Source organism: Atractosteus spatula, chromosome 20 (genome assembly GCF_055471065.1).
Source record: "Atractosteus spatula isolate fAtrSpa1 chromosome 20, fAtrSpa1.hap1, whole genome shotgun sequence".
NCBI classification, from domain to species: Eukaryota; Metazoa; Chordata; class Actinopteri; order Semionotiformes; family Lepisosteidae; genus Atractosteus; species Atractosteus spatula.
In genome coordinates, this window is record NC_142725.1 from 16,551,792 (window position 1) to 16,563,804 (window position 12,013).

The following is a 12,013-nucleotide window of genomic DNA, read 5'->3' on the forward strand; positions in this document are numbered from 1 at the left end:
CAACACTTGGTCTTTCAGACAACTGAGAAACAGCGCCCATCTTCTCTGCGTCCTGCTTCAAAAAGACAGCAGCTGTCCCAACTTTAGTTCATTCTGTAGCAGACTCCAAAAATATACTGCCACATTATTGATCTACCCAGGCTCATACGGCTTTCTGAAGCTAACAACCATTTAGCACCTATTACCAGCTAGTGCCTCTGACAACACAAAGTCACACATTCCTGTGGCTGCAATAACTATGTATTTTTGGTATTCGGTGTTTAGTGAAAAGTGCCATTCCTCCTGTTATGGTCAACATGATGTCCATTGGCCATAGAAAGCAGTAAATGTGTTGTGTAGGAAATACCTCAGACTTTCATGCATTAAATTTGTAAATGATGTTTTCTTCTCTCAATTGCTGTAACTGTTAATAGTTGAAGAGTTTAAAACAATGGTAATTCCAACCAATTAATCAATCAGGAATGGAATTGATTAAATTAACAAACTAAGACCTAAGGGTGGAATGAATTATAGACTTGTCTGGTGGCTCCTAATCAATTAAGGACAGAATTGACTGCACTGAGAAACTAAGACCTAATGCTGGAATGAACTGTAGACTGGTCTGATTGCTCCAGTGAGGTACTATTAGCAGACCACAAGTCTTGAGTTCCATCATTGCAATTTTGCTTCCCAGATCTCTTTCAATAAATATCTCCTTCAATTTAAAGGTTACCCAAGTAGATGGAGAACAACGTATGAATTAAAGTTCCTGTGTTTCTAGTTCTGATTAGGCAGACACAAGCCATCCTTTCAACAAAGATCTTTTCTGCAGATGAGTGTTCTTGGAATAGGTCTATTCGAATGTCCTCATCACTTCTAACTGGCTAGGATTGTCTTGACTTAGTAGTGGTACCTAAGTTACCAAAGGAAACCTGATTTGCGTTAATGATCACACAATGCAAGAAAACACTTTTTGAAGGAAGAGGTGATAATGGTAACAGTACAGTAACATTCCCTTTTCTTCCATTTATGGAAATGCAACGTTCATGTAATCTTTTTTATTTTCCATTGCTTTCAGTTAACTTTTCACTACTGGGGGAAATTAGCCTTTTCTACTACACCAAGCTTTTGCTCTGACCTTGAAAACACAGCAATGAGGAGAGAACAATAACTAGACTTATCTCAGAAAGTCAAGAAACTTGTTTTTCCCCAAAAGCCAACTTTAGAAGTAGTGACTAGACTAGACGCTCCAAATCACAGGCACAGGACTGAGCTATAGATTTTCAAATGATGTAAAAAAGCAAAAAAATAATATCTTCAGGCAAATTGAATGCTTAATGTGTCAAGCTGTGCTGAAGAAATTGATTGTGTTGATAATGCAGCGGTCTTCACGATGTGAGCTAATGTTCCTCTGCTAGTACAGGCTGGGAGGCGTTCTGCTGTACTCATCTCCAGTGCAGCTTGCTCCCCACATACATTAAAGTGCTGATTAGGCCTCGCTGGCAGTGCGGGTGCAGAGAACTGATCTGCTCTCTTTGCAGTTCGTTAGCAGTGCTGGTACTTGGTTCAGGCGTCGATCATTTCCAGGTAGTTTTCAGAAGCTGTGCTGCAAGCGACAACAAAGGTGAAAAGGAGCTGCTGCCCTTGAAGAAAGGCTGACAAATGCTCTGGATTTCACAGAGCAAGAGCTGATTCATCACCGGGAGGGAGAGGGAGGAGTGACCCTGGACGTATGACACAAGGGGCGTGTCTCTCAGCTCTTTGTCGTTCTGCAAAGATGATGGTGAAAGTCATCTCCACAGGTGCTCTGAGAAAGAGCATCTTTATTGGACAGAGCAGGGGATTCCCTGATAGCTCAGGACCAGGCTGCGGCCCTGTTTCTGCTTAACACACAAAACCTATCAACGTTTCGTGAAAAGTGGGCATTTCAGCCAAGACTAGGCTTGTGTGTTTTAATACAGCAGAGGTAGTGCGTTGTGATGTTGATATTTGATTTCAAGTTTTATTGTTTCCTTCAACAACAAATAAACAACACAAATATGTTGCCATTTCTGTCTGATTTTGAATCGTGCGCAACAGGCACACACCCCTTCTCATACTGGAATGGAAGGTTTTCTAATCAAGATGTAGAGAAAGCAAAACTGCAGATGGTCAGACTGCGTGTGAGATAACAACAGAAATTGATCTTTTTATCTTTTATGTCATGCAGTAACACAAGTCCAGGAACCAATTACTCTGGCCTCAGTGAGCCCTAACTAATTTCTCCAATTTTTCAAGTTTTCTCTTTGTTGTAAAATGAAGAAGGAAAAGCGAATTATACAGATGGGCCCTTTTAGATAAAATAATAAGCTCGCTCTTGTGCAGCCTTTCCAATTTCCCAGGCCCACATCCCCAATTAACGCTAATAGTTTGTGCCTGAATAATTGCAGAAATCCCTCCCCTCCCAGTCTTCTGCAATCCTGACACTTAAGTGCTGGAGACGCTTGGCTGAGCCCAGGACTCGTTTATTTTTATTTTTATCCCACCCCACTAAATTCCTCTGCAGGGCTCCCAGCCGGAATAGTCCCGGACATTGTGATAGGGTAGGTCTGCTGGCTTCCTGTCTGCTCCGTAATGGCTCAATCAGGAGCTATTCGGATGGGAAGCAGATATCCAAACCCGTTCGTCTTTGATCCCGACACCTCTGCTTCCGGGGTGCCACACAACGTCTCACTGAGTGGGGAGCACCGCAGAACGGTTTCTTCCAGTGTCCCCACAAATCTGCACAGGACGAGCCCCCTTATTCATCATAAAGAACCCTAAATAGAGAGCACAGCAAGTGCGGGTACTCGTATCTTCCTTAACTGATATTCACCGGGCTCTTGTTGGTGTTTCTTTTTACAGGCCTCCCGTGGATCAGACCCGTGGAGCTCATGAAAACAAAGTGCCTTCTTCCTCGTTCTCGGTGATTTGCAGGCGAGTGATGCTGGTTCAGACTCACGGAGAGCGACCCAGGAAAGCCGAGACACTGGGAGACCGAGTGTTAGTAAGCAAAGGTCAGCCTCTCTGTGTGTGAGTCCCCCCCAACCCCTGAGTGGAGGGGCATTATCGCAGCAGGTGCCCCATTGAAATAACACAACAAAAGCCCTTGGTCTGTGATCGCATCTTCTGAATCCTCCCAGGTTTCATTGAGATGCCAAAATGTCCTCACCTGCATGCTTGTACCTTGGTCACATTCTTCATGCTGGAAACGGGATTCTTAAATTAATAACATCAGCTTCATTTCTCAAATAATGCCAAAGTAAAAATAGACCTAACTGCAACAGTAAGAATGATGGTGCAGGATGGGGCTCATATCCAAAGATGACGATTTGATGTTGTTACCTTCCTTCGGTATCACTGCTGGAGCAACAGAGTGAAAGCAGGCGCGATGCTGCTTACATGAAGCTGTTGAGATTTAAGGATGGAGGGTGTCTTCCTTAAATAAATCTAGTTGTTCTTTCCAAGTTCAAGGAGAATACATTTTTTTAAAGAAATCAATTATGGTTCAAAACAGAAAGCAAGCAATAAGCAAGATTTCCATGAAGGTGGAAATCTTTACAGACGCTCCCAGCTCCAGGTTTTCGTCCCGTGTCCCGTTCCTAGCTCTCGAGGGCTACTCCTGGGTTCTTGGCATGTTTTCACGGCTCTGGTCTTCAAACTCGGCCCTCTCTGCGGTGGCACACAGGGAGGTGGAACACCACTGACCTGTCGTGGCTGATCTGAGAGGAGGTTGCGACCCTGCCTAGCAACAAGAGAAGGGGTTCCCCCTGCGGTGTTCCAGGGGCTGGCTTGTGTGTTGCTTGTAAGAGTCAGCCTTGTTAGCCAGATGCCCTGGGAAGTCAGATTTTCATCACTATTCAACGCGGTTCCCAATAAAACAAGGTAGTAGAGTATCAGCAGGACCTGGCTTTAAAATATTGCTTTGATTGATAAAAGACTCCCCTTAAAAGAGCTCTGACTTTCTTTGGAAAATATGTTTTATTTTTGACCCAGTGGTACTGCCTCATCAAAGATATGCTTTCCTTTGAAATAATAATTGATATGGAAAGTCTTGCAGTCACCAGGATGAATGGTATCGTGTATATCAACCTCACCAAAAATCAAATACAAATTTTTACATGGAACTCTGCAGGAGTGAAGTGAAAAATTAGATGATTGCAACATCTTAAATGATGCTGGAACAGTAAAAGCCATATATTAGTACATATTTACTGGGAGATGTCACAGGTCTTTTAAATAAATGCATGCACTAACATGACCTCTTGAAACAGGTTAAATAGGAAATAAAGGAGGAATCCACTAGCCGGTGATACAGTTGTTGAGAAAGATACCTGCACCCATATTCGGAAAGTTTACTGCAATCTACAATGGTATGAACAGAGTGAGTGTAGTAAAGACCAGCAGTGGGGTCAAGCTGAAGCACAGGGAGGCAAGTCAAAGCATGATACTGTACAAACTGAAACTATGGGGGTAACGATGAAAATACAGTGCAGACGTATCTTCATCAATGTCTGTATATCATTTGGGACATCAATCTTTTTTCCTACTGCCTGAGTAACTGAGGGTGGTTTCTAGGCTCTGTTCAGTTAATAGAGTTACAGATCTAGACCTGTGCTTATCGCACTTGTAAAAGCCAAGTGGCTGATTGCCTGTGGTGCAGCATCATTTCTAACATAATTGAAAGCAGTTTGTGCAAGCCAACAAAGAAAAAGAGAGAAGGAATAGGCTTTTTAGCAACTTACTTCATGTTCTGCTGCTCTGCGATAGTTTCAGTTAATGACCTCTGAAACACATACAGTTACATATCTTCTAAGGCCATCAGTGACCATTGCCAACAGAGGAAGCCCACTGAAGCAATGAGAATTTATTTCCACTCATTGTCACAGCAAATGGATAATCATTAAACCTCATTTTGAGGATCACAGAGGTGACTTGTCAGAATGGTCAATGCAGAAGTAGAATATAAATGGGGCATATTATACCACAATCGGTGTGCCTGAGGGATGTTTACTATGGTACTCAGTGGTGTTCCCATGGTCCTTTGAAGTAAGGTTCTGTGCTTCAGTAAAGTGCCCTGTATACTGTATATCGAAGAATATTTGAAAAACAAAGTATCAGGCATGGTTGCTCTTTTCTTTAATTAGTCAATTTCCTTCAATTCAGGTGTTTTGTGCAGCAACCTTAAGAAAACCTAGGGAGAAAATCAAACTTATTATCCCTGAAGCTGACCACAAGACTTTGGTCATTTAAAAATGGGAAAAGTAGCAGAATATACAGCAAGTTACTTCTGTATAGACATACTGTAAGTAAATACAAAGACAGTCCATAAAATGAAAACAAAGAAAAGAAAAAACACTTATGCGGGAGTTGATAGATTTGAATATTTTTAGTAGAGATAAGAACAGATTTTTCACGCCTTTTAATTAAGAAAAGTATCTAAGTGGAACTGGCCCAGTTCAGTGTGTTTCTCTTCAGCTCTGCAGGCTGGCTTTAATCTTGGAGCCTGCTTCATTAAGAGTTTCTTGGTTTTGTTCCTGGCAAGAGAGCAGCAGGGGACTCTCCTTTAAGATCTGAGCTCTGAAAACTCCTTAGAAAATGCAGATGAGCTGCGGCAGAGTGGGAGAAACCAGCCGGGGAGTCTGAGGAAAAACAAAACTGTCAACCAGAGCTTCTTCTTCCACAGGAGCAGAGAAACGACACAGTCGGGCAGGGCGGATGGGTAAGGCTGTTCTCTGGAGTTTTGTTAGCTGTGGTACACGCACTGCTGGGACTGGAATTATTTACTAGCCCAGAGCAGCAGCAATCTATTTATTGATCCAAAATTCTACTCTCCTCTGTCTGTTCTCAAAACGAAAGGTCTAGCCATCAAGTGTTACGGGGGTACTGACTATCACCAGAATGAGGACAGGAAGAACAGAACTAGAGTCAGCACATGACAGGTCTCCTAAAGCTACACGTAAAATGTAAAAAAACAGATTTCAACCTTCAAATTAAGTGTAGACTACAGATATCCATCATGACCAAACAGTGTTCCATCTGGCTCAGTGCTGTGACATTACCCACGGTGCACCTACAATGTACTCTAATAATGGGGGAGCTTTTTACATTTAAAAAGGGAGAGATTATTTCACCCTTTGATTAAGAGGGAACTTTGAGGAGGAGAGTTTAAACAAGACCAAAGTGGAATATCAGCAGGATACAGTTTTTTTACAGCCCTGCTCTTACAAAGTGCCATCTTCAATAATAAAACAGTCAGAACTCATCTGACCTGAAGAAGGGCACCACCTACAGCAGAGTGTCCCTCTCATTGTAACGGGGCCTTGGTTCGGAAGTTCTGATCCAGAGAAAAGATCCCCCCAGACTGGTCCATCAGCTTCTGAGGTATTCTGCCTTAACAAATGATGCAGGAATGCACACAGTATCGGAGGTCTTCATAATTAGTCATTGAAATACTGTCCTAAATCTTTTACCTGTGTTTATCATGTTCTGCAGCCTGCTTCACTGTGTCTAAAATAAGTATGATACCTGAAATACAAGGAACAGGTAAACTTGCTATCGGGCATCTCATCTGTCTTTCATACTTATACATATATTTGTACAACACACCAGGGGCTAAATACTGTAGTGTAAATGAACACCCCACGCAGCTGCTCAGGTTGTAAAAGTGATATGGAATGGACCTGAAGTTTACACTCGAACTTGCTGAAGACATAAGACACAGCAATGACACGATGATTCACTTCTCACCTCTCAACACTAACTTGCTGTTTGCTGAAGTGCTGGTACACTTTGCACACAAAGGTATAAAAATTCCCCAGTGATTTCTGACAACCCACTGAGACGACTGGCTGCTGCGACTCTGACTGCGTTCGTTACCAAGCAAACATCACCAAGACTCCGACTGTCCATCTGATGTGCCGCTGATGCTCCCTGCACAACAAACACCTCCTTGTATCCTGGCAACAAAGCCTCTTGTTCCTCAGAAGCCTGACGAGAACAAGGCTTTGTACTGCTGACGCTTGACAGTAATTGATTGATTGTGCCAGGGTCTCAGCTCTGAGGAAGGCAAGGGTTAAATAACACACTTATTTATAAAGAAAAATGCATAAGCCAAAACTGTTTCTTTTGCTGTTGAACTAAAAACATTGTCAAAAAAACATTGTGCAAGATGACCTATGTTCACTAATTAAAATGTAATTGATGCTTTCATTACGCCTACTGTAGATGTTAATAGATATAATACTTGACTCACGTTGGGAATGTTTTTCATTCCAGATGCACATCATATTTATTTAATTTCTAGGTCTTTGATTATGCAGATGCATAAATATCCTCACATATGCTGAATGCTATATACTGTATATAACCCTTAACATTAACTGTGCACAGTTAAGGCAAAAAAAACAACAAAAACAAATGAAGGCTTTTTATTTTGTTTTTTTAAAGGGGAATAACTTCCATACCATGAAGCTGGGGGCTCTATTGCTTTGAAACACATCAATATTTTTTTTTAATCTAGGAAGAGGAAATGGTGCCTGAAATTCGAAATGTGCTTCCATTTTTAAAATAGAATAACATATTAAAGTGCGATAAAATGAGAAACTGTATTAAGGAAGATAATTATCGGATTATTGACTACTAGTGACTAATATCACGTACAGTATGTGCCAACATCCCACGTCCCTGAGCTACAATTCTTTAACGTTTTTAAACAAAGAGAGGTTTTAATTGTCACTTGGCTGTGTGCCTCCTAATAGAGTTTAAAGCTGGAGTATCACCCTGAGGAAAAGCAGAGTAACGCGTGGCAAGGCTGAGTGGAACCGCGATAAAAGCACGCAGCACGAAGACGACGCGGAAAAAGCGTGGAAACCGTGTAATGACACCCCGCTGCATATTTTCATAAGGTCTGGTTTTGTGAAACGTCGTATTTTCTTACGTTACTGAATTACACGCAGCAGTGTAAGAGTGGTTAAACCTCAGGAGCGGAGGGTCGCGGGTTCAAATTCCTGGTGGGAGGCGCCGTTGTGCCCTTGAGTAAGACACTTCGCTTGGAGTGCTTCGGTAAAGCGCCCTGCACACAAAACCTTAAGTATCGGGTGTGGCTACAGTTTCTCTTAATTAGGCAATTGCCTTCAAAGCGTTCAGCCGTTCTTTAGACTCAAGAAACACTTCAGAATAAAATCAAACTTATTATTTCTGCAGCTGACCACATGACCTCGGTCATATAAAACGCTAGAAAAGCAGCAGAAACATACCGATTTCCCATTGAGTTAGTTATTTGTCCAATATTGGTGGCATATTTGTAAATGCATTCAAATAATACCCTGTACGTACTGTACAAACCATCGTACAGTTGCAATACAGAGAGAAACCAAACCAGACTCTCTAACCCCAACCCCTCTCCAGCATAAATACTATTAATGTATATAATTTAATCGAAGTTTGCTCTCCAATGTTAGAAGAAAAACAATGAACTTAAACCAATACAGAGTTGCTTGATTATCATTAACACATCAGCCCATGGAGAGACAGCCAAATTCGCTCCAAAACATCTCGGACACGGTGCCACAGCGGAGTGAGCTGGGCCAGCACCACTAGTGGGCACTTCTGTGAGCGTAAATTTCAACAAATAGACTTTCGATCCACGTTTCCATTTCCATCTGCCCGCTAACGAAGAAATGGCAATTGGCAGTTCAGTTCCGCAAACGGCAAATACAGCTCTTCAGGTTTGACATATCACATGGAAGAGAAATCGGTACAAGAAAAACAACGTTGCCCCCCTTGGTACTGTACATATATGCTGAAATATCGCCCTGGATAACTCGACTCTGTAATTGGAGCGCAGTGGTACTATTCCCGAGCCACGCTGAATTGCTTGAGAAGAAAGAGACTTCTTTCTCGGAGGCTTGTAATTTACTGTTGCTGTGTTGTAATTATGCTAATTCTAGCAACCCACACTGTACAATTATAATGTCACAACTTCAGTGCAAATGAAAGCAATGAAAAGTCTTTTCAGAGAGACTGAAAAGCACATTATGTCTGAGCTTCTGTTAAGTGTGTGATGACTCGAATGAAAGAGAGGTACTAAAAAGAAATAACATTTTAATTAATTTCTTCCCCAATTCTACATTTCCTATGGTTATAAGCCATTTTTGTTGGTTATTCACATTGAGAAAATGTATACTATGTCTATCTTAATCATTCATGTTACCTAGTGTTAACTTGCAGTAGATGTTTGTTCTCTTTTCACTGAATCTATATTTTATTTCTGAGTAACAAGGTGAGGTCAGCACAGATCAATAAGTTCACACACCAACTACGAAATATAGCTACCCCCCCCCAGTAATTATAAATGACATCAAAAGGAACAGATACAAGTGTGCCAAGGTCTAATGATTAAAATTAGACACGTTGAGAGATGATTTTCCTGGAAAGTGAGAACTTGTAACGAGTGCTGTGTCCACGAGGTAGAGGAAGGACCCCGTGCGTTGTTCTGAGAGTTTCAGGAGATCGTTGGGTACTTTTCCAAATCGCTTAAATATCCCGGGAAGTGGAGGGTTTGGTTATTAGTGTAGTGTCTTGATTGGATAATTGATCAGCGCGCTGGCGCTTGCTGGAATTACCCATAGCTGTGGTCGGTTTAGCGAAAGGTCATTCACGGTTGATGGTGGACGTGACACTTCCTGCGCTGTATTGCTTCCGAATTGTGGTAACATCTGTCAATTAGGCATCAAGCTGAATGGTTGCCAGATGCTTTTGTATGAGAAGAAACTGTTTTTAGTCTATTTCTTGGGAAACATTAAATTCCATTTAAATGTGTTAAGTGTTTATTTTGTCCATTCTATCCCGGTAAGGTGCAAGGAATTCTTTATAGTGAACTGGTACAGCAGTGGCAAAACACTAAGCACAAAATAGAGGACATTCAGCAACCCCAATATCCAGCAGCTTGCAAGGCCCTCTGTCCGTGATGAAATGTAATGTAGGCAGACAAGGTATTGTTTATTGACTCTCAATATCCACCCATTTTTAGGAATCTGCTTGCAATTGGTGCTTTTCTGGAGTCTATACCAGAAGCCCAGGGAGCAGCACAGAACAGAGAGCAAATTACTGCCCTTACTCTAGTCATGGTGCCAGTCCATCTCAAATTCGAACCCAGGACCCTGAAGCTGAGAGCCATACCACTGTGTCTCTTGCTTTAAATACCCCTGAATGGTAAGATGTGTTAGAAATAAAACATTTAAATAGAGGGCTCCTATACCGAGACAAAATGATTGTCTTGGAATAAATCTGTATTAATCTGCACAACATTGTGGAATTATATATTTTTTTACACAATGTAAAACCCTCATTTCCAAACAGGAGGACCTACAACCTAGACTGTTGGCACGTTCCATTCCAATTGGGTATCGGTACATCAGGCCTCATCTTCAACTGTGAATTCATCTGGAAACGCACTATAAATAATCATGTGCCAGGTAAGGAACTAGGTGTTGCAACATTTCACACTGTTCTGAAGTGTAGCTGCAGTTCAAGGTTCCCAAAATAAAGAGCACATGGCTAAGTTGTTGATATTAAACATCTTTGTTCCTAACTGAAAGCCAGGGTTGCTTTTTGTGAGGGATATGAAGTGTATCTCACTCATTTTTTAAATGTGTCATGATACCATCAGTGTCATCGTCACCCCTCTTACATGCCCTGCTGGAAGGGGACCGCCCACTGAACTTCCACATGCAGTCATCCAGTGTGATCAAGCATGCTCCCGAAACCACTGTTTTATACAAGTCCTTCTGGGCCTCTTTAGATCCAGTTTGGTGGTCAAATGCTGATCTGCTCTTCCTGCTATGAGCCCGACCCATTGTCTCTGGGTCTCTCCACAGTTACAATCATGACATATGCGACACAGGTCCTCGGTTGACCTTCTGATCGTTTGTATTTCTCTCTCTTCTGGTTATTCTGAACCTTTGCTGAAGGATTTGCTGTGCTTCCATTTTTTAATCCAAGGATCGGGTCTCATGTCCATGAACGTAAAAGGTGGAGACACAAAAAGTTCTCTACTATAGAATCCGACTTCTCCTTCCGTTGAAGAGCGCATTTTGGAAAGGTGGGGGTCTATACTTCCCTGTAAAGATGAAAGATTCGCTGTAGTTAATAATTTGAACTGCATGCATTCAACAAACTCTGCAGAAGCAGCACTTTAAATGGTTAATTAAAAGGCTAAAAATAGTCTACAGCCTTTTCCTTCATTGTTTTTTTGTGAGAAAATCCTAAAATAAACAGAACGTTTTAAACAAAGAGTCCACAGCTTTGGACCAGATGAGAATTATCACAGCTAAAAGCTATGTCATCTGGTGATCACAAGAGGCTCTGAAACACCAGATAGAGTCAGGCCTTTTTATGTTTTATAAAAAACCAACAGCCTCTGGATGGCTACCCAATTGCTGTGGCAAGATATTTTTTCCTTGCTCACATGTTAGCAACTGTGAAGCAGTTCTTCCACACTCGCACACAAACCAAAGTCTGATGGTCTTTCTCTCATCTCCCATTTAATTGCCTCTGGGCTCGTTAGGTCTAACTGACATAGACAGCGTTGGAGGCAAACCCAGCAGGTTGAGGGTGCGAAGACCTCTGTACCGAAATAAAGACTTTCCTTCCCACCTTGGAATCAGATAATCAGATTATTTCCCAGCCTCTCAGGAGGCTTGTGTTTCCCTTCCTAAAAACACACTGAATCTTGACCACAGCTACATCAGGCCTCGACTGACATTGTCCTTTGTAAAAAACTGGAACAACCCCTAACCTCCATGAGATGACCAGAGCGGGCGTTTTTTCTTTAGTTGTAAAACCTTACCGTGCTTCTTACATGATGCAGTCTTGCAGGATTACGGAAAAGAATGGCAAGAAGGATGAAGGGTGATTTCTGAAGAGGTGGGTTTTGCAGTCTCAATGAACAGATCCTTAGTCTGGATGGCTGGAACCCACTTGATCCCACCTCACCCCAGCCTTTAAAACCCTG